The sequence below is a fragment of the Tamandua tetradactyla genome, chromosome 18 (assembly GCF_023851605.1).
Source record: "Tamandua tetradactyla isolate mTamTet1 chromosome 18, mTamTet1.pri, whole genome shotgun sequence".
Classification (NCBI taxonomy): domain Eukaryota; kingdom Metazoa; phylum Chordata; class Mammalia; order Pilosa; family Myrmecophagidae; genus Tamandua; species Tamandua tetradactyla.
The window spans coordinates 2,199,141-2,226,992 of NC_135344.1; the positions used below are offsets into that span (position 1 = coordinate 2,199,141).

Consider the following 27,852-nt stretch of genomic DNA (forward strand, 5'->3'; position numbering starts at 1 on the left):
GTTCTTTTGAAAGTCCTTTCTGAATTGCTTAGGCAAAAGTCTTAGATTTATCCATAGTCTATTTCTGGTGTCCATTTGCCGAAAATTGATAGTTCAGGGATAACCATTTTTTTAGGGCAGAAATTGAGGTATTTCTTTCACCTATGGCAAAAGAGAGGGATCATTACTTAAGTCAATTTAAATACATGTTGAAAGACTTATGGGAGTGCATTATCAGTGTCAGTGTTTCATTAGGTCAGAAAAGAAAAGAGTAATCTGTATTGTTTACAAGCTACCTCATAAGAATGCCGAGTTCTGTAATAAAGGTCATGTTTTGCATATAGAATTTTAATTATGTGTAGTCATATTAATGCTAAGTAAACTTGAGAGTTATATGTCTAGTTTCTAGGAAAAGTAGAGATACTGTAAGATGAAAAACATGAGGTCATGCTGGAGTAGGGTGGACCTTTAACCCAGTATTAATGGTATCCTTATAAGAAGGGAGAAGAGATGGGTAGAGACAGAGAGAAAAACCATGTTACAACAGAGACAGAGATTGAAGTGCTACAGCTACAAGCCAGGGAACACAAGGGTTGCCAGCAAATCACCAGAAGCTGAAAGAGGCAAAAACTGATTCTGCCCTACAGGTTCAGTGGGAGCATGGCCCTGCCAATCCCCTGATATCAGACTTCTACTCTCCAGTGCTGTGAGACAATACATATCTGTTAATTTAAGCCACCGAGTTTGTGGTAATTTGTTTCAGTAGCCAGTGGAAACTAATATATGGACTATAATGGTTTGGGGAACATATTTGGGCTCTCTTGTTGGAAGTGGGACAAAACATAAGGAAAGTGGCAGCCATTACCCAGCTCTTGACCACTGCGGGCTGCCGGCTGCAGAGACGGTGGGCATATACATTCTGGCCATTGTCTGTATATTCAGTCTCTCAGTCCCCTCCTTTTTGGTCATTCTCTTGCTGAAAGATGTTGGCCAATTCAGGGAAGACAGAGATCCAGATCTCCACTGTCCAGGGAGTGTCCAGATGTAGCCACAGTCAACTGTACTGCAAGATCTTCTTGGCATTTTTGTTATTTATTATCATCATTATTTGACAAGAGAGCTGCTGCACAGAAACATGTAAGACTGGATGGAAAGAAGCATATCAGCATCATGACCATTGTGACAATACAAGAACAATTAAGGGTCCTTGTTAGATGCTTCAGAACCAGGAACCCCAAGTGCCCAACCCAGGCCAAGAGAACAGATCCCACAGGCCATTTGGAGCAACCTTAGAGAGCCAAACTACTTTCCCCCTAAGGCAATATAGTGCCTGTTCTACTTTGTCTGTTTCATTGATCCAAATGCAGCAGGAAGTATTAGAAATGGCACAGACACTGCCGTGACTAGCCAACAAGAAGTTGAGAGCAATGCAGTTGTCCATCACAACTCATGAGCTGATACTGGTCCATCTCGGGCAGAGGTGGTATTGCTCATAACTTCCTTCATGACCCTTGCAGTCATCATTTCTCCAACAGATTCCATTGCTGTAGCCACTTGATCTCCTAAGGCTGTGCCTTCATAGCCACTTCATCCAGGAAATGCCTGGTGATAACTTAAATAACTGCTTGTAGCCTGCCCTACAGAATTTGGACTTGCCCATCCCCAAAGTTGAGTTAGCCAATTCCCATGATATATATCTATATATGTAATATGTAAACAATGTTTGCATTATATATAATATATACACTTTATATATATATCTTGTCAGTTCTACTTCCCTGGAGAAAACTCATACAGATTTGGTACTGGGAGTGGTTCTTGAGAAACAGAATCTTAAGGATGATATTTCTGAGTTGGTTCTGAGGTTTTGAGAATTAGTTCTCTACTCTGGTTAGATTCAAAGGCATTAATGACTTATTTCCAATTATCAAGATGGTACCAATAGTCCATGGCATGAATTGGCAATACAGACATGCAAAATACCACCACTGGATATTGCTACTCAAATGCTTATAAGAAGCAAGGCTTTGGGTGAGTGTATTTGAAGACTTAGCAGAATTTTGCAGCATTGGAAAGCATAATGATGTTGGCTGGTTCTTCCTAAATATGCTAGATACAATCTTTAAAAAAAACATTTTATATTGTGAAATATAACATATTATACAAAAAAAAGCAATAATATTCAAAGTACATTTTAACAAGCAGATACAGAACAGATTTTAAACTTTGGTATATGTTCTAGTTTGCTAGCTGCCAGAATGCAATATACCAGAAACAGAATGGATTTTAAAAAGGACAATTTAATAAGTTGCTAGTTTATAGTTCTAAGGCCGAGAAAATGTCCCAATTAAAACAAGTCTATAGAAATGTCCAATCTAAGGCATCCAGGGAAAGATACCTTTGTTCAAGAAGGCCAGTGAAGTTCAGGGTTTCTCTGTCAAGTGAAAGGGCACATGGCAAACACAGTCAGAGTTTCTCCCTCGGCTGGAAGGGCACATGGTGAGCACGATCAGGGTACCTCTCATCTGGGAGGGCACATGGAAAACATGGTGTCATCTGCTAGCTTCTTCTCCTGGCTTCCTGTTTCATAAAGTTCCTCGGGAGGTATTTTCCTTCTTCATCTTCAAAGGTTGCTGGCTGGTGGATTCTGCTTTTCGTGGCTATGTTGTTGTTCTCTGCTCTCTCTGAATCTCTCACTCTCCAAAATGTTTCCTCTTTTATAGGACTTCAGAAACTAGTCAAGACCCACCCGAATGGGTGGAGGCATGTCATCACCTAATCCATCTTAACAACCACTCTCGATTACATCACACCTCCAGGGAGATGATCTAATTACAGTTTCAAACATACAATGCTGAATAGGGATTAGAAGAAATGGCTGCCTTTACAAAATGGGATTAGAATTAAAACATGGCTTTTCTAGGGGACATATATCCTTTCAAACCAGCACAGTATGGATTACCATTCCACATTTTCAGGTTTTTCCTTCTAGCTGCTCCAAAAACTGAAAGTTAAAAGAAATATTATTATAGTGACTCAGCAGTCATACTGTTTGTTAAATTCGATCTTCTCTGTTACAACTCCTCCTTCTCCTTTGATCTTACTCCCAATCTAAAGGGGTCTTTGGGCTATGCCATTCTAATTTTTTCAAATTGAAAAGGAGTGTCAACAGTATTGGATAGGGGGATGGAACTAGTTGATGTTCTTGGAGAGGCTGACCCCTGTGAGTTTCAGGATTTATCTGGTCCAGGGACCCATCTGGAGGTTGTAAGTTTCAAGAGAGTAACTTAGTACATGAAACTTGTGTAGTGTCTCAGAGGTGTTTTTAAAAACTAGGTTTTTTTTTTTAAAACTTAACAGGGACAATGTTGTTTGGGATTTGGCAAACCATGGCAATTAGCAATATCTAACTGAAGCTTGCATAAGAGTAGCCTCCAGAATAGCCTCTCAACTTCACCTGAACTCTCTTAACCACTGATACCTTATTTTGTTATACTTATTTTCCCCTTTTTAGTCCAGAAGGCACTGCTGATACCAAAGTGTCGGGGCCAGGCTCAACCCTGGATGTCATGTCCGACTTAGGGGGGACGTAATCATTTTCCTTGCAGAGTTGGACTTAGAGAGAGGCCACATCTGAGCAACCAAAGAGGTTTCTATGAAGCTACTTTTAGGCATAATTACAGGTAGTCTTAGGTTCTCCATTACAGAAACAAGTTTCACGAGGGAAAGCCTCTAAAACAAGGGCTTGGCCTATTTTCTTGGGAGTCCCTAATGTTTGAGAGAGTACCAGTGGTTTCCCAGATGAGAAAATTTAACAGTTCCATATGTTTTCTACAGTCCACCAAGGGACTCTACCAATGCTTTTTTAAAAAATATTTTTATTGAGAAATCTTGATACATACACAGTTTATACACAGTATACAATCAGTGGCTCACGGTATCATCACATAAATGTGTATTCATCACCATGATCATTTTTGGAACATTTGTATCACTCCAGAAAAAGAAATTTAAAAAAGGAAAAACTCATACATCCATACCCCTTACCCCTCCCTCTCATTAACTGCTAATATTTCAATCCACCCATTTTTTTTACCTTTTATTCCCCCTATTATTTATTTACTTTTTATCCTTATTTTTTTACTCACCTATCCATACCCTGGGTAAAAAAAGGATCAGGCGCAAGGTTTTCACAATCAAACAGTCACACTGTAAAATCCATATAGTTATACAATTGTCTTCAAGAATCAATGTTACTAGAACACAGCTCAATAGCTTCATCTACCAACACTTTAAAGTATCAGCCCACCATAGTCTGGAATTTCTATGGGTAATACATTAAGCTATCCAGAATTACAAGCCCTCATTCCCATTCTGGGCTCCATGTGTTTGGGTTGCTTAATTGAGCTACCCGGACAGGTTGAGTTGGAGTGTGTGTTACAGAAAATTTAGGTTCTTGACATAATAAACCTCTCTGCCTTTGGTCTCATACAGTAGGTGAAGGTCTAGAATACACACACTATCATCATTTGCCCTGTATTCTGATTTACCCTAGTCCCAACCAGATCAGCTTCATTTTTATCTCTAATTGAAGCCTGTTCTCTTTTCTGGGTTCTTTAACTGTTACTCTATGTAGCAACGCTGACTTTCAGAGCTGCAGAACTCCAGCTCTGAGTCTTAGGTGTCACAGAGGTATTCAAAGTTCCAGGAAAAACCAAATTATACACATATAGCTCAGTGTCTGGGAATCTAGAAATACACTTACAACTTTAAAGTCTGGCTGCTCTAAGAACTTACAATCTAGGTTTCAATTTTCTTAGAAGTATTTTCTGAAAGAAACCAGAGCATATTTGTTCTTTTGTTTCAAATTCCCAGCATAAACACTGCATGAAGGACATGAAAGTTTCTATATGTCTCCTGAAAGAAACTCTTATTTTGTTTAGTCATAGACTTGAGATTTCTGAAAACCTGACACAGATTCTCATCATGTGAGTGACTGAATTACAACATAAATTGAATTCCCAACTGTGCAAGGTGTCTGCTGTTAAAGTGAAGGCATTGATTGGTAAGGAATGAGATCCTGAAATTTGGGTTGATGATGATGTTGGGGACATGGAAACCCTAGATTCTGATAAGTCTTTGTCAGATGTAATGGTTTTCTCTGAGGAACCAGCCACCCCACCTCCAGTCTGCCCTGAGCTACAAGCCATCCAGCCTCCATCTGAAGAGACTCAACCCACTGTGCCTGGTAGACCTGTGCCTGCCTCTCTGGAGGAAACAGCCTTCACTCCTCTGTCTGAAGAGATTAATCCTGTTTCAACAGATGAAACTGCAATGGGATGTCCTGAGGGAGCTGGCTTCAAGACATTTTTTAAAGACTTTTTATCATGAAATATAACATATATATAAAGAAAAGAAAGAAAAAGAAATAATTTTCAAAGTACACTTTCACAAGTAATTACTGAACATATTTCAGAGTTTGTTATGGATTACCATTTCACTATTTCAGATTTTTCCTTCTGGCTGCTTCCTAATACTGGAGGCTAGAAGAAACATCAATATAGTGATTCAGCAGTCATACTTGTTTCTTAAACCCTATTTCTTTGGTTATAACTCCTTCTCTTTGCTTCTTCTCCCAATCTATAGGGATCTTTAAGCAATTCCCGTTCATCATTTTCATGCATCAACACTAAAAGATAGGGGGATGTAATTAGTTGATAATATTAGGGAGGCTGGTCCTTCCAGGTTTCAGGATTTTCCTGGCCTAGGAATCCTCTGGAAATTATATGTTCCAGGAAGGCAAACCTAGTGCATGAAACCTTTATAGAGTCTCAGTTCAAGCCTTAGGTGTTTTTTTCCTTTTAATATTTTTATTGACATATCTTCACACACAGTTCATCCAAAGTATATAATCAGTGGCTCACAATATCATCACATAGTTGTGTATCCATCACCATAATCATTTTTAGAACTCAAGCCACTTCTAATTCTTCTCATGACTTACCCCCACCACCTCTTTTATTCCAGAGTTATACTAAACTGAAATCACAACAAAGCCCCAAAAGGTGAGGTATGAAGTGTGATCCACGAAGAGGGGTTGCTACACTCCAAAAGAATTGTATGATTTTTTCCAATTCATATGGCCAGAAATCAAGGAAATGTGTGTAGAAATGCATAATTAATGGTGGATGCAACATAAAGTTAAATCAAGCTGAACTCATTGATATGGGTGCACTAAGCAGAGTTTCTGGGTTCAGTGTGGTAGCTTGAAAGGTTAGAAAGGAATCTGAACAGTTTGTGCAAGTAGTTGGCTGAAGCAAAGACCAAAATGTGGCCGACATTGCCTGAGGTTAAAAGACCAGAACTGCCGAGATGGGGGGTGGAAGTGGGGAGAAGTGTCCAGAGGCTGAGAGAGATGGGAATGTTAGAGTGGATTTATCATGGGAGACCTGCTCACACACCCCAGGGACCCATCTTCACCAGGGCTTGAGGAGTAAATTCGTGAGACTGACTCCATTGCCCTGAGAGCTCTGGGGTCACTCTTCTGTTACTCTGGGAACTGATGTCATGGAACTGGGGTCCTTAAACACACTGGGGCGATTGCATCCCAAGTTGGCAGAAGCCAAGTGGTAGCACCTAATTGCCAAAGATGAGGTGGGTGTGGCCACCATAATGGACAGCAAAGTCAAAGCAGTAATCAGAATAGTCTGATTCAGAGACCTATGGCATTGGCTAGTAGATCATAGTACCTGGAAGTAAAATAGATGGATAGTTCACTTCAATTCTTACTTGAAGTGAACAAAAGTATAACTCAAATCACAAAAACAGAGCCACAGCCCCTTAATCAATTCCCAGACTTGAGATGGTTTAGACCCAGAGCCCCTCGATTGATGGGAGAGCTGGGTATCCTTGGAGAAGGACCCTGTTACACTGCCCAAAATTTACACTGTTAACCTTCCTCCCAGCTTTCCCCAAGGAGATCTATGGCCTTTTTACCAGGGTGACTGTGCATTGGAGAAAAGGAAATGATCAGTTATTTGGGGGATTATTAGACACTGGCTCAGGTGTGACACTAATTCCAGGGGACCCAATGACACTCTGGTCCACCAGTCAGAGTGGGGGCTTATGGAGGTCAGGTAATCAATGGAGTTTTATCTCAGGTCCATCTCACAGTGGGTCCAGAGGGTCCCTGAACCCAATGTGGTAATTTCTCCAGTTCCAGAATGCATAATTGGAATCGACATACTTTGCAACTGGCAGAATCCCCACATTGGTTCTCTGACTCATGGAGTGAGGGTTACTATGGTAGGGAAGGCCAAGTGGAAGCCAATAGAACTGCCCCTACCTAGAAAAATAATAAATCAGAAACAATACTGGATTCCTGGAGGGATTGCAGAGATTACTGCCACTCTTAAGAACTTGAAGAATGCAGGGGTGGTGATTCCCACCACATCCCCATTCAACTCTCCTATTTGGCATGTGCAGATAACAGATGGGTCTTGGAGGATAGTAGTGGATTATCATAAACTTAACCAGGTGGTGACTCCAATTGCATATTTATATCCTTTCTGTTTCCCTGGAGGGGCCTAACTAATATACTTACAGACATCTCTTTGGAGGAAATGCAGTCCTGCTGACAACTTCATTTTGAACTAGCTTCCAGAACTGTGAGAGAATAAACGCCTGTTGTTTTAGCCACCAGTTTGTGGTGCTTTGTTACACCAGCCCTAAGATACAGCTTATCCCCCTAGTCTTCTTATGCCCTGCAGTGGTTACAGCTTCTTGCTGTTACCAATCTTGGGGTGCTTCTTATCCCTTGTTGGAACCCTAAAAAGCATCCAGGCATCTGCAAACAGTCTTTGAATATGCCATCTGTGCTCCTGCTGGGATCCTGGCTGGTTCAGACCTTTTACTGATTTCAAATCCATGCTGGTCAGGTCACCAATCCCAGAGCACCCTGTATGGTCACCAAATACTCTATTCGCCAGGGCTCAGTTGGGAGAGTAGAAATCATTCTGTTGACACAGAGAAGTAGAAGGCCTGGGAAGGTGAAGGCCAGGAAAATCTCTGCTGTCATTCTGGAAATCAGGATGACAGGTGTCAAAGGAAGAAGCAGCAGGGACCTCGGCTACTTGTGGTTCAGGAGATGCCCAGAAACCCCTGGTAAGACTCAAGGCTACTGAAAGCTGAAGACATACACTTGCCTGTTCCCACCTTCCAAACCTCACACCAGTGCTGTTCTCAAAGGCAGAGCTGGGACCTACGAGGAATGAGTTCTGGGAAGTGCAGTTTGCAGGCTTCCAGCCCCAGCAGGTCAGGAGGAAGCAGAAAGGAGTGGGGTGAGTGCGGTTAGATGACCCCAACAATAGTCTGCAAACTCTCATTCTTATACATGGTTCTCTTAAATTATTGGCCTGAGTTCTGAGAAAATGAGTAAACAGGGAACAAATATTAACAGGAAACACAACAGATCACATTTAGTACAACTTGCTTTTTTTCCCATTTACTTTTTTCTTTTACTTTGCATGACATAGACAGATTTTATTTATAAAATATTCCTGACTAGTAGAACAGAATTAAATAACAGAGTATGCCATTGTTAAAGAATACTATGACTCATTCATCTCAGTCACTTGAGCATGTTTATAAAACTCTAGATGAAGCATTTCTTGCCAAACCATTTTAGTAGTGTATCTTAGGTTACTCTTAGATTGATACCACAAAAAAATAAATGAAATACTAACAAAAAAGGAATTTCATACTGTAAAGTAATTTCAGAGTATTAAGAATTTACTTTCTGTTTGAATGGGTTAGCCATAGTCCAGAAAACAAACCAAAAAAAAAGGAATATTGGATTTTATGATTTAGGAAAGTAACTCTCAATACTTCCACAAAAGTTTAAATTGCCAACATTTAAACATGGGGTTGGAATTTCCGTAAATGAAATCTCAGATTTAGCTTCACATTTGGTATGAGAAAAAAATAATTTTTATATATAAAAACTTTATAACATGTTTAAGATTAGAGAGGATTGTGGGAAGATGGAGAGTAGGAAGCTCCAAGAATCAGTTCCTATGGAACTTGTAGGAACTGAGTCAACCAGGTCCAAACTCTGGAGTCCAGTGGAATGCGTGCAGCACCCAGGGAGGAGCTGAATGGAGAGGCTGGTAAATTGTGGTAAATGTGAGTGAATTTCACCCTCGGAGCAGCGGCTCCCAGCCCCTACCTCTTCCCACCACCGCATGGCAGGCAGTAGGGCCGAGAGCCTGGGCTGCTGGTGCAGCTTCTACAGCAGCGTAGGCTATATGAACCCCGTCCCCCAGAGCCAAGGAGTGTGAGCATGTGAGTGTGCAAGTACACGTGTGTACATGTGTGCGCACGTGTGCACATGTGCGTGTGTGTGTCCTGATTGCTGACCACAGCTTTTGATCAGCTACTTCAGATCACTTGGGGCCCAGCTCTGATGGTGGACACTGATTGTCTCCCTCAGGCAGAAGCATGGCACAGTCTTAAAGAGGCAAGTTTTTTCCTCCATTCTCCTTCCATTTCCCCATTTGGGAGAAAATACTTTGGAAAATTACAAATTAATGGCTCAAGTCTTCAACAATAACAACAACAAAACAACCTCATAATCCCAGAAAAGTATGAATTTGGTTTCCAGAATTATAGCAATACAATACTCAGAATGTCCAATTCTTAACAAAGATTGCAAATCACATATATACACACAAAGACAGGAGAGTATGGTTTATTTATAGGGGAAAAAGAATTTGCCCAGAAACCACCCCTGACGAAGCCCATACATTGTGATTTTAGCCAAAGACTTTAAGTGAACTGTCTTAAATATGTTCAAGAAGTAAAGGAATTCATAGGCAAAGAACTAAAAGAAATTGGCAAAACATTGTCTGAACAAAATAAAGAGATGGATATGATAGAAAGGAACCAAACAGAAAATCTGGAGTTGCAAAGTACAGTAACTGAAATGAAAAACTTGTTAGATGGATTCAAGAGCAGATTTGAACAGGCAGAAGGAAGGACTGGTAAACTTGAAGACATGGAAAACTGAAATTATTCAATGTGTGAGGATCAGAAAGAAAAGGAAACAGGAAAAAAATAATGAAGAAAAATTAACAGAGCCTGAGGGATTCGTGCAACACTGTCAAGCATTCCAACACACGCATCATTGGAGTCCTGGAAGGACAAGGGAGAAAGGAAGATAACAGCCAGAAACTTTCCAGATCTGATAAAGACATGATTATACACATTTGGGATTCAGAACAGACTCCAAGCATGATTTTCTCTAAGAGACCTACACCGAGATGAACTATGGTGGAATTCTCAAAAACCAAAAGAGGACTTTGAAAGCAATAAGAGAAAAGTGACTTGTCACATACCAGGAATCGCCAGTAAGATTACAGCAGATTTCTGATCAGAAACCAGGGAGGCCAGAAGATAATGGGATGGCACACTTAAAGTCCTTAAAGGAAAAAAAACAGCCAACCAAGAATTCCATATTTGGCAAAATTACATTCAAAAATGAAGGAGAGGGGGTGCACAGGTGGTTTAGTGGTAGAATGCTCGCCTTCTATGTGGTAGACCCAGGTTCAATTTCCAGATCATGCATCCCACCCCACCCCACCCCACCCCCAATAAAACAGAAGGAGAGGGCTTTTGATCAACTAAGATGGTGACGATCCTTCAGGAAGCCATTCCCCACAGGATTTATGGCTAAGAAAAAATTTTCAGAGCCATATTCCTCAAAACTGTGAAAAAAGATAAAGGGTTGCAGTAACTGAATAAGGGCCAAAACAAGAAAACATAGCTTTAAAAAGAGTAGGAGAATCTTGTGGCAAACCTGGTACCCCCTTCCCCACCCCCACCATGCCAGGTGTGTAACCAGGCTGTGCTTCCATTATGAATCCTGGTCCTTTTTCAGAGGGAGCAGAGTAACCCCTGTGCACATGTGGAGTGCCTGTACAACCCTGTCAATCTATTAGGTGGCAACCTGAAAGGATGAACTAGGAAGCTCCTCTCAGGCTTGCCCTCCCAGAATTTGCCCTGCAGACAGAAGCACCTTGCAGACAGTGAAAGGAGGGTAAGAAACAATTAAGTTGAAGTGACCTGGGATAAAGGATTACCTTAACTGCTTGTGCCAGTTTGAAACTGTTGTATCCCCCAGAAAAGCCATGTCCTTTAATCTGCATTCAGTATTGCTGGGCATGCTGGTTTGAAAGGATGTATGTACTCTAGAAAAGCCATGGTTTCATCTTAATCCCATTTTGTAAAGGCAGCCATTTATTCTAATTCCTATTCAGTACTGTATGTTTGAATATGTGATTAGATCATCTCCCTGGGGATGTGACTCAATCAAGAGTGGGTGGAGACATGGATGTGACATGTCTCCACCCATTTGGGTAGATCTTGATTAGTTTATGGAATCCTATAAAAGAGGAAACGTTTTGGAGAAAGTGAGAGATTCAGAGATAGCAGAGAATGACATAGCCACAAGAAGCAGAGTCCACCAGCCAGCAACCTTTGGAGATGAAGAAGGAAAATTCCTCCTGGGGAGCTTCATGAAACAGGAAGCCAGGAGAGAAAGCTAGCAGATGACTCTGTTCACCATATACCTTTCCGAATGAGAGAGAACCCTGACTATGTTCACCATGTGCCTTTCCACTTGAGAGAGAAACCCTGAACTTCATCAGCCTTCTTGAATCAAGGTATCTAGCAACTTATTAAATTCCCCTTTTTAAAAGCCATTCCATTTCTAGTATATCACATTCCAGCAGCTAGCAAACTAGAACAGTGGGTGAGATTTTTTTTATTGTTTCCATGGATATGTGACCCACCCAGTTGTGGGTTGTACCTTTTGATTAGGTGATTTCCATGGAGATGTATCTCCACCCATTCAAGGTGGGGTTGCTTACTGGAGCCCTTTAAGTGGGAACTATTTTGGAAAAAGTTTTAGAACTCATACAACCACAGACCTTTGGAGATGAAGAAGGAAAATGCCCCAGGGGAAGCCTTATGAAACAAGCCAGGAGAGAAAGTTAGCAGATGCCAGCCAGCAACCTTCCCAGCTGACAGAGCTGTTCCAGATGACATTAACTTTTCTTGAGTAAAGATAACTTCTTACTGGTGTCTTCATGTGGGCATTTTCATGGCCTTAGAACTATAAGGCCACTTAATAAATTCCCCTTTAAAAGCCATTCCATTTCTGGTGTATTACATTCTAGCAGTTTTAACTAAAACACTGCTCTAAGTCATATAAGACAGCACCCAGGAGTGGGGAGAAGTCTATTGCATGAAGAAGTCATAGGGAGTAGGACGGCATTCAAATTCCTGTAAATGGGGGACCCTAAGACAACATGCAAGCGCAAGCCCAAGGCAAGAGTCATGCCCAGAGACAGCTGAGATGACCGTACTCTTCACATTTTCTCCAGAGGAGAGTATCAACAATGCAGAGCCAATCTGAAAGACTGGAGATGGTGTTTTTTGCATTGGTTTTTTTGTTTTCGTCAGCTCCTGGCATGAAAGAAAATATATTCCATTGCACTAGCTGAATACCATGTAAGGAACAGACTAAATCACAGAGTTAACACTTTAAAATATTAAAATGTACAGCATTCAACAAGATTACAACACAAAGAAACAAGAAATTGCCCATCCAAAAGAAAGAGATAGAAATCCAGAAACCATCAATGAAGAATATCAGGCTTTGGACATACCAGAAAAAGACTTTTAAAAAAGATCCTAAAATATGTTCAAGGAGATAAAGGATAAAACAGAGAATGAACCAAAGGATATCAGGAAAACAATGAATGCACAAAATGAGAATTTTAATAAAGATATATAGAAATTTTATAAGGGAACCAAAGAGAAATACTGGAGTTAAAAACTACAATAACTAAATGAAAAGTTCCCTAGAGGATTCCAACAGCAGATTGGAACCAGCAAAAGAATGAATCACTGAACTTGAAGACACAATAGTTGGAATAACACAGCAAAAAAGAATGTAAAAAAACTAACAGAATCTAAGAAATCTATAGGATGCCATCATATAATCATTATGAGAATCCCAGAAGGAAAAGAAAGGGAGACAGGGTGAAAGGAATATTCAAAGAAATGATGGCAGAAAAATTCTCAAGTTTAATGAAAGACATGAACATACACATTCAAGAAAACTAATGAACCCCCTAAAAGGATCAACTCAAAGATAACCATGCCATGATGCACAGGTAGTCAAACTGTCAACCACCAAGGGCAAGGATAGAATTCTGAAAGCTGCAGGAGAAAAGCAACGTGTTATGCACAAGGGAGATTAAGTGCCAATTTCTTATCAGAAATCATGGGGGTAGGAAAACAGAGGGATAAAATATTTAAGTGTTGAAAGCAAATAATTGCAAGATAAAAATTCTGTATCCAACAAGAGTGTCATTCAAAAAGTGAGGAAGATATTAAGGTATTTCCAGATAAACAAAAGCTGAGGAAGTTCATCACTATTTGACCTGCATTTAATGCTAAAGGGAGTTCTTTAGCCTGGGGGGACAAATTGTTAGTAGTGGACTGAAACAGCATAAACAAATAAAGACCCCTGATAGGGCAGGCCATGGTGGCTGAGCAGGCAGAGTTCTCACCTGCCAAGTCAGAGACCTGGGTTCAATTCTCAGTGCCTGCCCATGCATTTAAAAAAGAAAAAAAAAAAGACCCTGATAAAGGTAACCATATGGGTTATTGTAAATGTCAGCATCATTGTATTGCATTCTTTGACATGTAACACCAGTTTTTAATTCGTATAGTTTCTAAAATGCATATGCATAAAAAGTAATGATAAGTCTATGGTTTTGAACATAAAATGTTTCAAGATATAATTTGTAATGTACAACAAAAAGGGGACAGAGAGGGATGGGAACAATGTATGTTTATGATAGTGAAGTTAATTTGGAGTCAAAGTGAATGTGATCGTTATAAATTTAGAATCTTAAATGTTAGCCCTATGGTAACTGAAAAAATATATATATGAAAAATATATACAGAAAGAAATGAGAAGGGACTGAAAGTGATACAATACAAAATATCAGACAAATATGAAAGTGCCTCTTAAACAGAAGAATTGAGGGAAAAAGTATGACTTACAAAGAGCAAATCGGCAGAAGAAAGTCCTGCATTATCAGTAATTAATGTAAATGTAAATGCATTAAACTCTCCAGTAAAAAGGCAGAGACTGACAGACAGATAAAAATGCATGGTCTAACTATATGCTGTATACAAGCATTCTTAAATTCAAAGAGAAAAATAGGTCAAAAGTGAAAGGATGTGAAAAAACATACCATGAAAATAGTAACCAAAAGACAACTAAGGTAGTGTGTTAGTTAGATTCAGTTGTCAACTTGACCAGGTGAGCATACCTAGCCTTGTTGCTGCAGACATAAGCCAGCGATACGTGAACCTCATCTGTTGCCAATTACATCTGCAGTCAGCTAGGAGGCGTGTCTGCTGCAATGAGTGATGTTTGACTTAATTGGCCGGTGCTTAAATGAGAGATTGCAACGTAGCACTGCTAAGCAGCTCGGCATTCCTCATCTCAGCACTTGCAGCTCAGCCCAGGCCTTTGGAGATACAGAAAGAAGTCACCCCGGGGAAAGTTGTTGGAACCCAGGGGCCTGGAGAGAAGACCAGCAGAGACCATCCTGTGCCTTCCACGTAAGAAAGAACCTCAGTGGAAAGTTAGCTGCCTTTCCTCTGAAGAACCAACAAAATAAATCCCCTTTTATTAAAAGCCAATCCGTCTCTGGTGTGTTGCATTCCGGCAGCTAGCAAACTAGAACAGGTAGTTATACCAATCTCAGATAAAATAGATTTTATCAAAAATTGTCGAGGGGCATAGCTGGGCTTCAGCCCAGAGTGCTCAGGTAGAGAATGGCAAATTGGGGCACACTGTGCTAGAGGAGAAGCTGCCTCTGCAGAAGTGAGGGTCCCAGGGGTGGGTGGCCAAGACAGCAGAAATGCCCTTCCTGGGGTGAAGTCACAAGGTTCATCCCACATCTGAGGGAGTGGAGGTCCACTTATCTTGCACATTGGTGCCCCTGCTGAACTCGCTTGTTATGGAGCAAGAGGGAATTTGTCACTGGTTCCTCTGGGCTCTCTCTTAGCTGCCAATTTGGTGATGCTTTTACTTTGGGGAGTTTGGTTTGTATCCAGACCTGAAGAATGATTCGTGAAGCATCATCAGGGTACTTCATTAACATTGGATCCTTGCAATGCATCCTCAAAACTTAAAGATTACTTTATAGGTGCCACCCCTCTCTAGAAATGATTAGAATCAGTCAGGAAGTGGACTTCATTTGTCCTGACTCCATCCCAAAGAAAAATTCCCCAGTGTTCACAACAATAGGAAGATATTGATACTAAAAATGTTGCATTTTTTCTGCATAAAGAATGGACTTTATATAGTTTAGCTCCCTTATATAGATTCTCCTATGCCAATCTAAAGAGTATGCTAGACTTCTGAGTATGTTCATTACTGCTGAAAAGCAAAAAAGACTTGCTCTGTAAGTGGGAGAAGACTTCAACATCAAAGTGATTTTCTCTACCCTCCTAGGAGTGAAAGGAACACAAAAAGACCCTGAAGCATTTCTTGTCTGGAGTCTGTCAAAGCCTGAATTCCCTTGTGAGAACACAGAAGGTGAGGTGGTATGGATTGGATGGTTCTGCCGTATATCTGGAGACAGTTCTCTGGAGACTGTTTCCCTTATTCCTTGCAAATGGAGCAGAGTCTAATCAGTCATAATTGGAAGCTGGTTTCAGAAAACCTTTTTCTGATATTTCAGTCCATTATTAATCAATGCATTTTCTCTTACCCAATGGCTGCTATGTGGATGGCATGCAAAATGGACCATTATACAGCCATACCGAATTTCTTTAGTCTGTATGCTGTAGCCCTGAAATTCTTTATATTCCCTATGTCATATACTCAGAGAATGCAAAATCTTTGTGGGACAGTGTCCACAAAACACCAGTAGAAAAAGGTGACTCGTGCATGGACTATCTCTATTCACATTTCCACAGACATTTCAAAATTCATTTATCAACCACAAGATTAATTCATGTTTCAACATTTGTAACGTCAGCACATACTGATGGAAAAATAAAGCTTCTCTGTCATAAATACCTTATTGGAATGTTGGTATATTTGACAGAGCAGGCAATTTTTCAAATTGAGTGAGGTCTTGTGTGGACTGTAAGTTATGGATTATGTACATACATTTTCCTCACTGATTGCCTACTTGCTATACTGAGATGGATTACAGGAGAAATGGACATCAATCTCTGCATCTTTTCCTCATTGACTTTGGATGGCCCAGATGGAAGTCAAAAAGGATCCAAAAGAACACAGAAGGTGGTAATGGATCAGCTGTTGCCAGGTGTCATGAAGAACTGCAGTGCTAACCTCTTGAGAATGCTGAGTTGATTCTGTTTGTTGGTCTTTTTTGTAAAACTATATAATGCTTATTATGCCAACCTTCTAGATTAAAATGAATAACTATAACATAGAGTACCTCTGATTTGGGTCTTTGCAATCTGTAAGCCCTTCGGGCCTTTAGACTTTCACTCAGAGAGAATTTCTGTCTTCTAAAGACAGTTTCCTAGTATTGTTTTGCTGTAGAGAACTGCAAATCAAAATCCCCTCAAAAGGAAACTAAGAATTTATATACAATTTTTTAGCCCAAATCTGCTTGTTTTTTTAAAACAGTTCAATTTTTATTGCAATGTTATATTAAATATTCACTTTTTAAATGAAAAAAAGTGTTATGAGGAACAAAAAAAGATCACAATATACTGATTAAGGGATCAATTGAACCAGAAGACATAACAATTATAAATATATATGTACCTAATGGCAGAACCCCAAATTTATGAAGCAAACATTAACATATTTGAAGAGAGAAATAGGTGGTTCTACATTAATGATAGGAGACTTCAATATACTACTTTCAATAATGAACAGAACATTAAGACACAAGATCAGTAAAGAAACATAAAACTTGATGACACTGTAAACCAACTAGACCAAACAGACATATGTAGAACACTTCACCCAGCTGCAGCAGACACCTTCTCTAGTGTACATGGATCGTTCTCAAGGTACACCACACATTAGGTCAAAAAACAACTCTCAATAAATGTAAAATACTGAAATCAGACACTGTATCTTCTCTGACCACAATGGAATAAATCTAGTCATCAATAACAGGGGAAGAAATGGAAAAATCACAAATGTGTGGAAATTAAATGATGCACCCAAACAACCAACGGCTCAAAGAAGAAATCACAAGGGAAATTAGGAAGTATTTTGATGCAAATGCAAATGAAGATACAACATATCGAAACTTATGGAATGCAGCAAAATCAGTGATGAAAGGGAAATTTATACCTCTAAATGCGCATATTAAATAAGAAGAAACAATTGAAGTCAGAGACCTAACTTCACAATTGGAGGATCTAGAAAAAGAAGAGCAAATAGAACCACAGGGAGCAGAAGGAAAGAAATGACAGAGATTAGAGTGGAGATGAATGACATAGAGAACTTTAAAAATGGAGACAATGAAACCAAAAGTTGATCTGATCAACAAAATCAACAAACTGACGAAGACAAAAAAGAGAGAACACAAATAAATAAAATAAGAAATGAAAGGGGGACCTTACTATCTGCCTCACAAAAATAAAAAGAATTGTAAGAAGATACTATGAACAATTGTATGCCAACAAATTGGAAAGCTGAGATGGAATGGACAAATTCCTGAAAACACACAAACTACTACACTGACTCTAGAAGAAACAGCAGTTCTCAACATACTAGTAACATGTAAAGAGATTGAAACAGTAAAAGCCCTCCCAAAAAGACATCTAGATGGCATCACTGGCAAATTTTACCAAATATTTAAAGAGGAATTAATACAAATCCTGTTCAAATGCTTCTAAAAAATTGAAGAGGACGTAATACTTCCTAACTCGTTCTAACAGGCCAACATCACCCAAACACCAGCCAGATAAAGATACCTTAAGAAAGTAAAATTACAGACAATATCCCATATGAATATAGACGAAAAATTTATAAACAGAATATGACAGCACATTAAAAGAATTATACACCATGATCAAGTGGAATTTATCCCTTTGGTAAATTTTGTTCAACCAGGAGGTTGAACAAAAGAAAATCAATTAATATAACGTACCACATTAAGAAAATGAAGTTGAAAATTCCACATGATCACCTCAATTAATGCAGAAAATGCCTTTGAAAAAATCCAGCACTGCTTCTTGATGAATACCTTTAGAAAACGAGGAAGAGAAGGAAACTTCCTCTACCTGATGAACAGTATATAGGAAAAATCCACAGCTAACATTATACTTAATGGTGAAGGATGAAAGCTTTTCTTCTAAGATCTGGAACAAGACAATAATGCACACTGTCACCAATGCTATTCAAATTTGTTTAAAGTTTTAGCCACAAATTAGGCAAGAAAAATAAATAAAAGTCACCCATATTGTTAAGGAAGAAATAAAACTTTCCCTATTTGCAGATGACCTCACCCTATATATTGACAATCCTAAAAAAGAAAAACAACACAATACAGCTACTAGAGCTAATAAATTAATTCAGCAAAGTGGCAGGGTACAACATCAATACAGAAAAACGTAGCATTACTACACACTAATAATTAACAATCTGAAGAAGAAATCAAGGAAAAATTTCTATTCATAAGAGCAACTAAAAGAGTCAAATATCCAGGAATAAATTTAACCAAGGATGTAAAGGAATTATACACATAAACCTACAAGACATTGCTAAAAGAAATCAAAGAAGACCTAAATAAATGGAAGGATATTCCGTGCTCATGGATTGGAAGACTAGGTGTTGTTAAATGTCAGCTCTACACAAAGCAATTCACAGACATAATGCAATCACAATCAAAACTCCATCAGCCTTCTTTGCAGACCTGAAAAGTCAATCATCAGACATATGTACAGTTAAGGGGTCTTGAATAGCCAAAGCCATCTTGAAAAAGAGCAACAAAGTTGGAGGACTCACACTTCCTGATGTTAACAACTATTACAAAGCTGCAGTAATCCAAACAGCATGGTACTGGCAAAAGGACAGACATACAGACCAATGGAAAAGAATTCAGAATTCAGAAATAAACCCTCACATCTATGGTCAGTGGATTTTTTCCAATTGTGGCAAGTCCACTCAATGGGTAAGGAATACTCTCTTCAACAAATGGTGCTGGGAAGACAAACAAAATACAAAACAACAACAACAACAAAGCAAATGCTCCTGGGAAAACTGGATGTCCACATGCAAAAGAGTGAAGGTGGATCCTTACCTCAAAACAGACACAAAAAATTTAACACAAAATGCATCAAATGCATAATAAGTACCCAAACTATAAAACTCCTAGAAGAAAACACAGGGAGGCATCTGAAAGAACTTGTGTTCGGCAATGATTTCTTATACATTACACCAAAAGCAGAAACAACTAAAAGAAAAATGGATAAATGGAGTTACTTCAAAATTTAAAAGTTTGTATATCAAAGAAATTCATCATGAAAGCAAAAAGACAAGCTGAAGATTAGAAAAAAATATTTGGGAACCACTGGCCGATAAGGGCTTAATATCTAGAATATAAAGAGAAATCCTACAACTCAACCACAAAAAGACAAAAGACCCAATTTTTTAAATGGACAAAAAAATTGAATAGGCATTTCTCCAAAGAAAATACACAAATGGCAAAAAAAAAAAAAAAAAAAAAGCACATGAAATGATGTTAAACATCATGAGCCAGTAGGGAAATTCAAATCAAAACCACAGTAGGTACCATCTCACATGCACTAGAATAGCTACTATTTAAAAAATGGAAAACAGCAAGCATTGGAAAGGATGAGGAGAAATAAGAACACTTGTTTATTGTTGGTGGGAATTTAAAATGGTGCAGCCACTGTGGGAAACAGTTTGGCGGTTCCTCAGAAAGCTAAGTATAGAATTAACAGATGGCCTGGCAATCTCACATGTAGTTATATACCCCAGAGATTTGACAGTAGGAACTCAAAAAATATTTGCACTTTGATTTTCACAGCAGCATTATTCAGTTGCCAACAGACGGAAGCAACCCAAATGTACATCACCAATGAATGGATAAACAAAATGTGGTGCATATATACAATGAGATACAATTCAGCCATAAAAAGGAATGAAGTCCTGACTCATGTGACAACATGGATGAGGCCTTGAAGACATCATGTGAAGTAAGTCAGACACTCAAGGACAAGTATGGAATGATCTCACTGACATGAAATAATTAGAAGCACATCCAGAGATTCAGAAGCTGGAATACAGGTTCCCAGAACCAAGGATGGGGGTGGGGACTGTGAAGTTAATGTTTAATTGGTACTGAGTTTCTATTTGGAGTGATGGAAAAGCCTTGCTGTTGAGCGGTGATGATGGTGGCACAACACTGTGAATGTAATCAACACCACTGAATTACAAACTTAAATACAGTTAAAAGGGAAAATTTTAGGTTACCTATATGCTAGTAGAACAAACATTTTTTTAAAAAACCCATAGGAATGCACAACACAACCAGTGACAGCTAATGTAAACTATGCACTAGAGTTTACAGTACAATTATAGGAATATCCTTTCACCAATTGTGACAACATTACCGCACTAATGGAACTTGTTTATAATAATGGGTGTGGTATATGGGAACTCTCCATTTTCTGCATGTTTTTTCTGTAAACCTACTTCTCTAATTTAAAAAATATTTTTTTTAAATGGAGAAATTATTTGTTTCCCAGACCATGCACCACCCCCTCCAAAAATGAAGAAATTAAGACATTTATTTAGCAGAAACTAAAAATTTTCAGCACTGGAAGACCTGCCCTACAAGAAATGCTAAACAGAGTCCCTCCCAGCTGAAATAAAAGGACATTAAACAGTACGTCAAAGCCATAAGAGAAAAAAAGTAACTACATACGTAAATATAAAATCTTGTATTATTGTTCCTTTAGTTTGTAATTGTCTTTTTTGCCACCCTATAAAACTTAAGCAAATCATAAAATAATATTTTAATTCTATGCAAATGTGCATATGATGTATAAAGATATAATCTGAGACAATAACAGTATAAAAGGGGAAGAATGAAGATATGTAGTGTAATTTGTATACTCCTAACACTAAGCTAGTACTAGCCAAACAAGTTTGTCATTAGTTTAAAGTGTCAATTCTAATTACATAGGTAATCACTAAAAAATAACTAAAAATACAGATAAAAGGAAAGAAGAACAAAAATAAAGTGGTATACTACAAAAAAAAAGCAACTAAAACAAAAAAGAAGTAATGGAGTATTGAGGAGTGTGTCAGTTTGAAGGAATGTATGTACCCTAGAAAAGCCATGTTTTAATACGAATGCCATTTTATAAAGGCAACCATTTCTTCTAATCCCTATTCAGTACTGTATGTTTGAAACTGTAATTAGATCATCTCCCTGGAGATGTGAATCAATCAAGTGTGGTTGTTAAAGCTGGATTAGGTAGAGAGGTGTCTCCACCTGTTCCAGGTGGGTCTTGATTAGTTTACTGGAATCCTATAAAAGGGGACATTTTAGAGAAAGGAGGAGATTCTGAGAGAGCAGAGAAAGACAACAGAATGCCACAGAACCATGAAGCAGAGAGTCCACCGGCCAGCGAACTTTGGAGATGAAGAATGAAAACACCTCCCAGGAAACTGAAGGGGAAGCTAGCAGATAACACTGTGTTTGCCATATGTCCTTCCAGCCAAGAGAGAATCCCTGACCATGTTCACCATGTGCCATTCCATTTGAGAGAAAAACCCTGAACTTCATCAGCCTTCTTCAATCAAGGTATCTTTCTCTAGATGCCTTAGATTGGACATTTCTATAGACTTGTTTTAAATGGGACATTTTCCACAGCCTAAAAACTATTAACTTGCAACTTATTAAATTCCCCTTTATAAAGCCATTCCATTTTTGGTATATTGCATTCCGCCAGTGTGCTGGTTTGAAAGGATGTATGTCCCCTAGAAAAGCCATGTTTTAATCCTAATCCCATTTTGTAAAGGCAGCCATTTCTTCTAATCCCTATTCAATGCTGTATGTTTGAAACTGTAATTGATCATCTCCCTGGACATGTGATTTAATCAAGAGCAGTTGTTAAACTGGATTAGGTGATGACATGTCTCCACCCATTCGGGTGGGTCTTGATAAGTTTCTGGAGTCCTATAAAAGAGGAAACATTTTGGAGAATGAAAGAGATTCAAAGAGAGCAGAGAAGAACGACACAGCCATGAGAAGCAGAGTCCACCAGCCAGCAACCTTTGAAGATGAAGAAGGAAAATGCCTCCCGAGGAGCTTCATGAAACAGGAAGCAGAAGAAGAAGCTAGCAGATGATGCTGTGTTCACCATATGCCCTTCCATATGAGAGAGAAACCCTGACCATGTTCACAATGTGCCTTTTCCAGATCAGAGAGAAACTCTGACTGTGTTCACCATGTGCCCTTCCACTTGAGAGAGAAACCCTGAACTTCATCAGCCTTCTTGAACCAAGGTATCTTTCCCTGGATGCCTTAGATTGGACATTTCTGTAGACTTGCTTTAATTGGGACATTTTCTCGGCCTTAGAACTGTAAACTAGCAACTTATTAAATTCTCCCTTTTAAAAGCCATTCTGTTTCTGGTATGTTGCATTCCGGCAGCTAGCAGACTACAACAGTCAGCTAGCAAACTAGAACAAGGAACAAAAACATATAAGATATACAGAAAACAAATTGCTAAATGGCAGAAGTAAATCCTTCCTTCTCAGTTACTACCTGTTCTAGTTTGCTAGCTGCTGGAATGTGATATACCAGAAATGGAATAGCTTTTTAAAAGGGGAATTAATTAGGTTGCAAGTTTACAATTCTACAGCCTTGAAAATGTCCAAATTAAAGCAAAGCTATAGAAACGTCCAAATTAAGGCAACCAACAAAAGGTTTCCTTCACTCAAGAAAGGCTGATGAAGTTTAGGGTTTCTCTCTCAGCTGGAAGGGCACATGGCGAACATGGCAGTGTTGCCAGCTTTTTCTCCAGCCTTCTTGTTTCCTGAAGTTCCCCAGGGGTGTTTTCTTTCTTCATCTCCAAAGGTCTCTGGCTGCGTGGGTTCTTGTGGGTCTTGTTGCTCTCCTGTGGCTCTTTCATGGCTCTCAAAAAGGGACTCTCTCCAAAATCTTTCCTCTTTTAAAGGATTCCAGTAAACTAACCAAGACCCATGTGGAATGGGTGGAGTCATATCTCCACCTAATCCAAAATTAATACCCACAATTGGGTGAGTCAAATCTCCATGGAGATAATCTAATCAAAAGATTCTGACCTACATTATTGAATAGGAATTAAAGGAAAAGATTGCTCCTACAAGATTGGATCAGGATTAAAACATGGGTTTTCTAGGGGACATAATCCTTTCAAATTGCACACTACCTTAAATGTTAATAGATTAAGCTCGCCTATTAAAAGGTAGAGATTGAGAGTTTGGATGAAAAAGCACCATCCATGCTTTTTATAGTTTTATTTTAGATACAAAGACCCAAAGAACTTGCAAGTAAAAGGACAGGAAAAAGACACTACATGCAACACTAGTCAATGAGAGCCATTTATCCCACAAATAAGACTTTAAGTAAAAAAGATTATGAGAGACAAGGAAGATTTTATATACCAAAGGTTCAATCCAGCAAGAAGACCTAATGATTATAAACATATATGCACGCACCAAAATAGATGAAGCAAAAATTAACAGAACTGGGGGGAGAAACAGATATTTCTGCTATAATGGTTGGAGACTTCAATATATCACTTTCAGTAATTGAAAGAATAATTAAAGAGGAGATGAGTAAGGAAATAGAGAACTTGAACACAATTAAAAGAACCGATAGATACCTATAGAACACTTACCCAACAACAGCAGAATTCACATGTAGAATGCACGTAGAACATTTTCCAGGACTGACCATATGTGAGGCCACAAATCAAGTCTTAATAAATTAAAAAATATTGAACTCATACAAAATATCTTCTCTAAGCACAATAAAACAATCACAGAAAGAAAACTGGAAATGTTTTAAAAATGTAGAAATTAAATAACACACTGTTAAACAACCAGTGGGTTAAAGAGGAAATTACAAGGGAAATTGGGATATATCATGAGGTGAACAAAAACAAAAACACAACCTACCAAAATAAATGGGATGCAATGAAGGCAGTATTTAGAGGGAAATTTATAGTCCTAAATGCCTACGTTATAAGAGAAGAACATTCACAAATCAATAACATAACTTCACACCTAGAAAAACTAGGACAATAAGAGCAAACTAAACCCAAAATTAGTGTAAAGAAATAGTAAAGGTTGTAGATAAATGACATAGGGAATAGCAGATAACAGAATCAACAAAACCAAAAGTTGTTTTTCTTTTCAAAGATTGATAAAACTAACAAACCTTTAGCCAGACTGTGAGACAATGAAAGAAAGAGAGGGTACCTAAGATCAGGATGAAAGAGGGCCATTACCACCTGCCTTACAGAAACCTGTGGCGAGATCAATGGCAGTTTAGAGCACACTGCAGTTAAGGTGCTTGTTGAATCTGAAAGCAACCAGCCAGGAAGGAGCCCAAAGTAGCTCCCACACCTCTAAGGGCCAGCCTGAGAGATCCCTGGGACAGCACAGGCCGCCTGCAGGGACCACTGCAACTCGGTGACCGAAGAGCACTGTTCCAAGGGGTGGTCAGCGCAGCCCACCCCGTCGACCCACTGCCAGCCCTCAGCCCCTAGTGGGGAAACCAGTGACGAGGTGCGACGTGGAAAGGGTTCGCACTGCTCAGCACGGGGGCCGCCGGGGCCCTGCTGTTGGCTTTCACACCCGTGGTAACTGGAGGACATGGCTTCTTCCCAGAGTCAGGGGCACGGGGGCCAGGAGCACGGGGCAAGCCCCTTCCCGAGCCCAGCACTGGCTCTCGCGCGCCTGCCCTGCTGGCCCCTCCTGCCACGCCCGGTCCCCGCAGCTCCCGTGTCCACAAGAAGGCCCCGCCCCCAGCACGCGGGGCCGCCCAGCCCCTCCTGACCTCTGTGCCCCCTTCGGCCCCCACCCACTCCTGTCCCATGGCTGTCCTCCACTCCCCAGGGCCCCCACCCTCCCCAGGAGACCCTAAACAACTCGACACCCTCCCTTGAGGAGATCTTTATGGGCTCCTCTTAAAAACTCAAAGAAGTCCTACAACTAAAATGATAACTTCGACACTGTTAATTCGCGTTTGTTTGGCTGGTTGCTTTTAGATGCCAGAGTGAAGTCCCGGCCCTTTCAGTAAACAAGGTATGAACGGACGAGGCCGGAGTGAATAATTAGAAACAGATGGGGGAACATAATTAGGCTTTGTTTTATAAATAAATTGTCCCTTCTAAGAGGAAGTGCAGACTGGTCAGGAAGGAGAGGGAGGGAAAGGGCCCCGAGTCGTCTGCCTCAGAGAACAGCAGCTGTGGCTCCCCTGCCATCGGCCCCAGAGGGTCGCTGGTGGCCTGGAAGGAGCCCCCCAGGCATCAGGAGGGAAAAGGCCCACGTTAGAAACGCAGCAGGACCTCGGGGCCGCGCTCAGGGGAGCCCTGCAAGGAGCTGGGCGGCTCCAGGTCACGGGCAGGGGCTCCGGCAGAGGGCAGAGCCCGGTCCCTGGCTACAAACGGAAGGTGAAGACAAGCCTGGGCTGGCGAGGTGCTGGTCTCCTGACTCCTCCGTGCCGCACCCAAAGGCGCACAGCCCTGGCCCCGGAGGGGGGGACGGCCACCGCCGTCGTCCTGCCCCGCGGTCGTGGCGGCCAGTGACGCCGGTGCCCCGTGCTCAGGGCCTCGCGAGGAGAGGCGGCTTGTGCACTTCCAGCCCACAGGTGTCCACAGGTCACCCGCCCCTAAGAAGCAGGACGAGGGAGGCCACAGGAGCAAGCGGAAGAGGCAGCCCTGGCCGTCCGGGCCGTCGGGGCCGTTGGGCTGCCCTGGGGCCGTCCCAGGAACTGCTGCCCACAGTCACCAAGGCCACGACTGTGCCTCCGCTGTCCTGACCCTGCACCCCTTTGGGAATCGAACGCTTTTATTTCTCTCTTTTCTTGTTGACCAGGAAACCCAACGCGCCACTGCCTTTGAATTCCAAGTCCCCAAGTCAGTTCAAGGACCAGCTGAGTGCAGTCAGAAGAAAGCCGAGCCCCCCGCGGCTGGAGCAACCGAGTCCCCCACGCGTGGCCCGAGCCCCCGCACAGAGCCTCGGGGGCCCAATAATCATACTCCCCCATTTCCAAAATGTAGTGTAAATACACAGCACAAGATCTTTTTGTCTCAAGTAATTACTTAAGAATATGTAAGTGAAAAAGACTCACCTAATATTATTATATACAGCCACCGTTTAAACATTGAACACAGATAAATACAATACATTTTATAGTAAGTAAATTTAATTTACATCTCACTATGCACCATAAATGTCCCTTTTAAAATTAATGACACCACCTTCAATTCTCCATTTTAAATTAAAACATACAACTTGAATAGAGTCACATCAATTTATGCATAATCCGTAGGTATATTTAGTGGCTTTCCAAACATTACAATAATCAAAATATCATTTTTAATGTAATACAATAATTTTATTAGCAGAAAAATATATTATTTCTTCCAAGAAGACAGCGGAGTAGGGCAGGCTGGATTCACCCCTGTTGGGTATTACAAGACAGAGGACAGGAAGAAATGACCGGACTGCAGTCCCAGGGGTGTGGCTGAAGAGGGCCTCACCTATTTCATGGGGAGAAAGGCTTCCAGCCAAGAATTCTTTATCCAGCTAAATTGTCCTTCAAAATTGAGGGAGAGATTAAAATCTTCAAAGACAAAGACTGAAAGAATTAGTCAACAAGAGGCCTGATTACAAGAAATACTGAAGGGAGTCCTGTCAGTAGAAAAAAAAGACAGGAGAGGGAAGTCTGCAGGAAAGCACAGAATTGAAGAGTACCAGTAAGAATAATTTTAAAGAAGAAAGAGAGGAAAAACAATATATAGATCTGACAAATAAAAACTAAAGGATAAGATCAGTAAATTCAAGAACTGCTTTTACATTAATAACTTTGAGTGTTAACAGACTAAACTCACCAAATAAAAAATATAGATTGGCAGAATGGATTTAAAAATATAATCCACCTATATGCTGTCTACAAGAGATGCATCTTAGTCCCAAGGACACAAATATATTGAAAGTTAAAGGATGGAAAAAGATCTTTTATGCAAGCTGTAACCAGAAGAATGCAGGAGTAGCTACACTAATATCATATAAAATAGACTTTAAATGTAGAAACATCACAAGAGACAAAGAAGGACACTACATATTAATAAAAGGGACAATTCACCAAGAAGAAATAATAGTCGTAAATGTTTATGCTCCCAATCAAGGAGCTCCAAAATACACGAGACAGACATTGGAAAACTGAAGGGAGCAACAGATGTTTCAACAATAATAGTGGGGGACCTCAATAGACCACTCTCCTCTATAGATATAGATCCAGACAGAGGACCAGCAAGGAAATGGAGAACTTAAACAATGTGATAAATGAATCAGACTTAGTTGACAAATGTCGATTATTGCACCTCCAAACATGATGATATATTCTTCTTTTGTGCACATGGGATGTTATCCAGGACAGATCATATGTAGGGACACAAAATGTCTTTATAAATTTAATAAGATTGAAATTATCCAAAGCACTTGTGCCAGTTTGAAAGGATGTATGTACCCTAGAA

General features: G+C 40.0%; 1 long non-coding RNA gene and 1 pseudogene across 1 annotated transcript; one reads left to right on the top strand and one right to left on the bottom strand.

The window, feature by feature from the left end:
• LOC143662485 (uncharacterized) lies at positions 1-26,177 on the bottom strand. Its single transcript, XR_013165344.1, has 3 exons — positions 26,102-26,177; positions 845-1,122; positions 1-141 (listed from the first exon to the last, which is right to left on the bottom strand). It is a non-coding gene; the product is annotated as an uncharacterized LOC143662485 (long non-coding RNA).
• On the top strand, positions 9,222-16,204 carry LOC143662726 (centromere protein L pseudogene; annotated as a pseudogene).
• Positions 26,178-27,852: the final 1,675 nt, after the last annotated feature.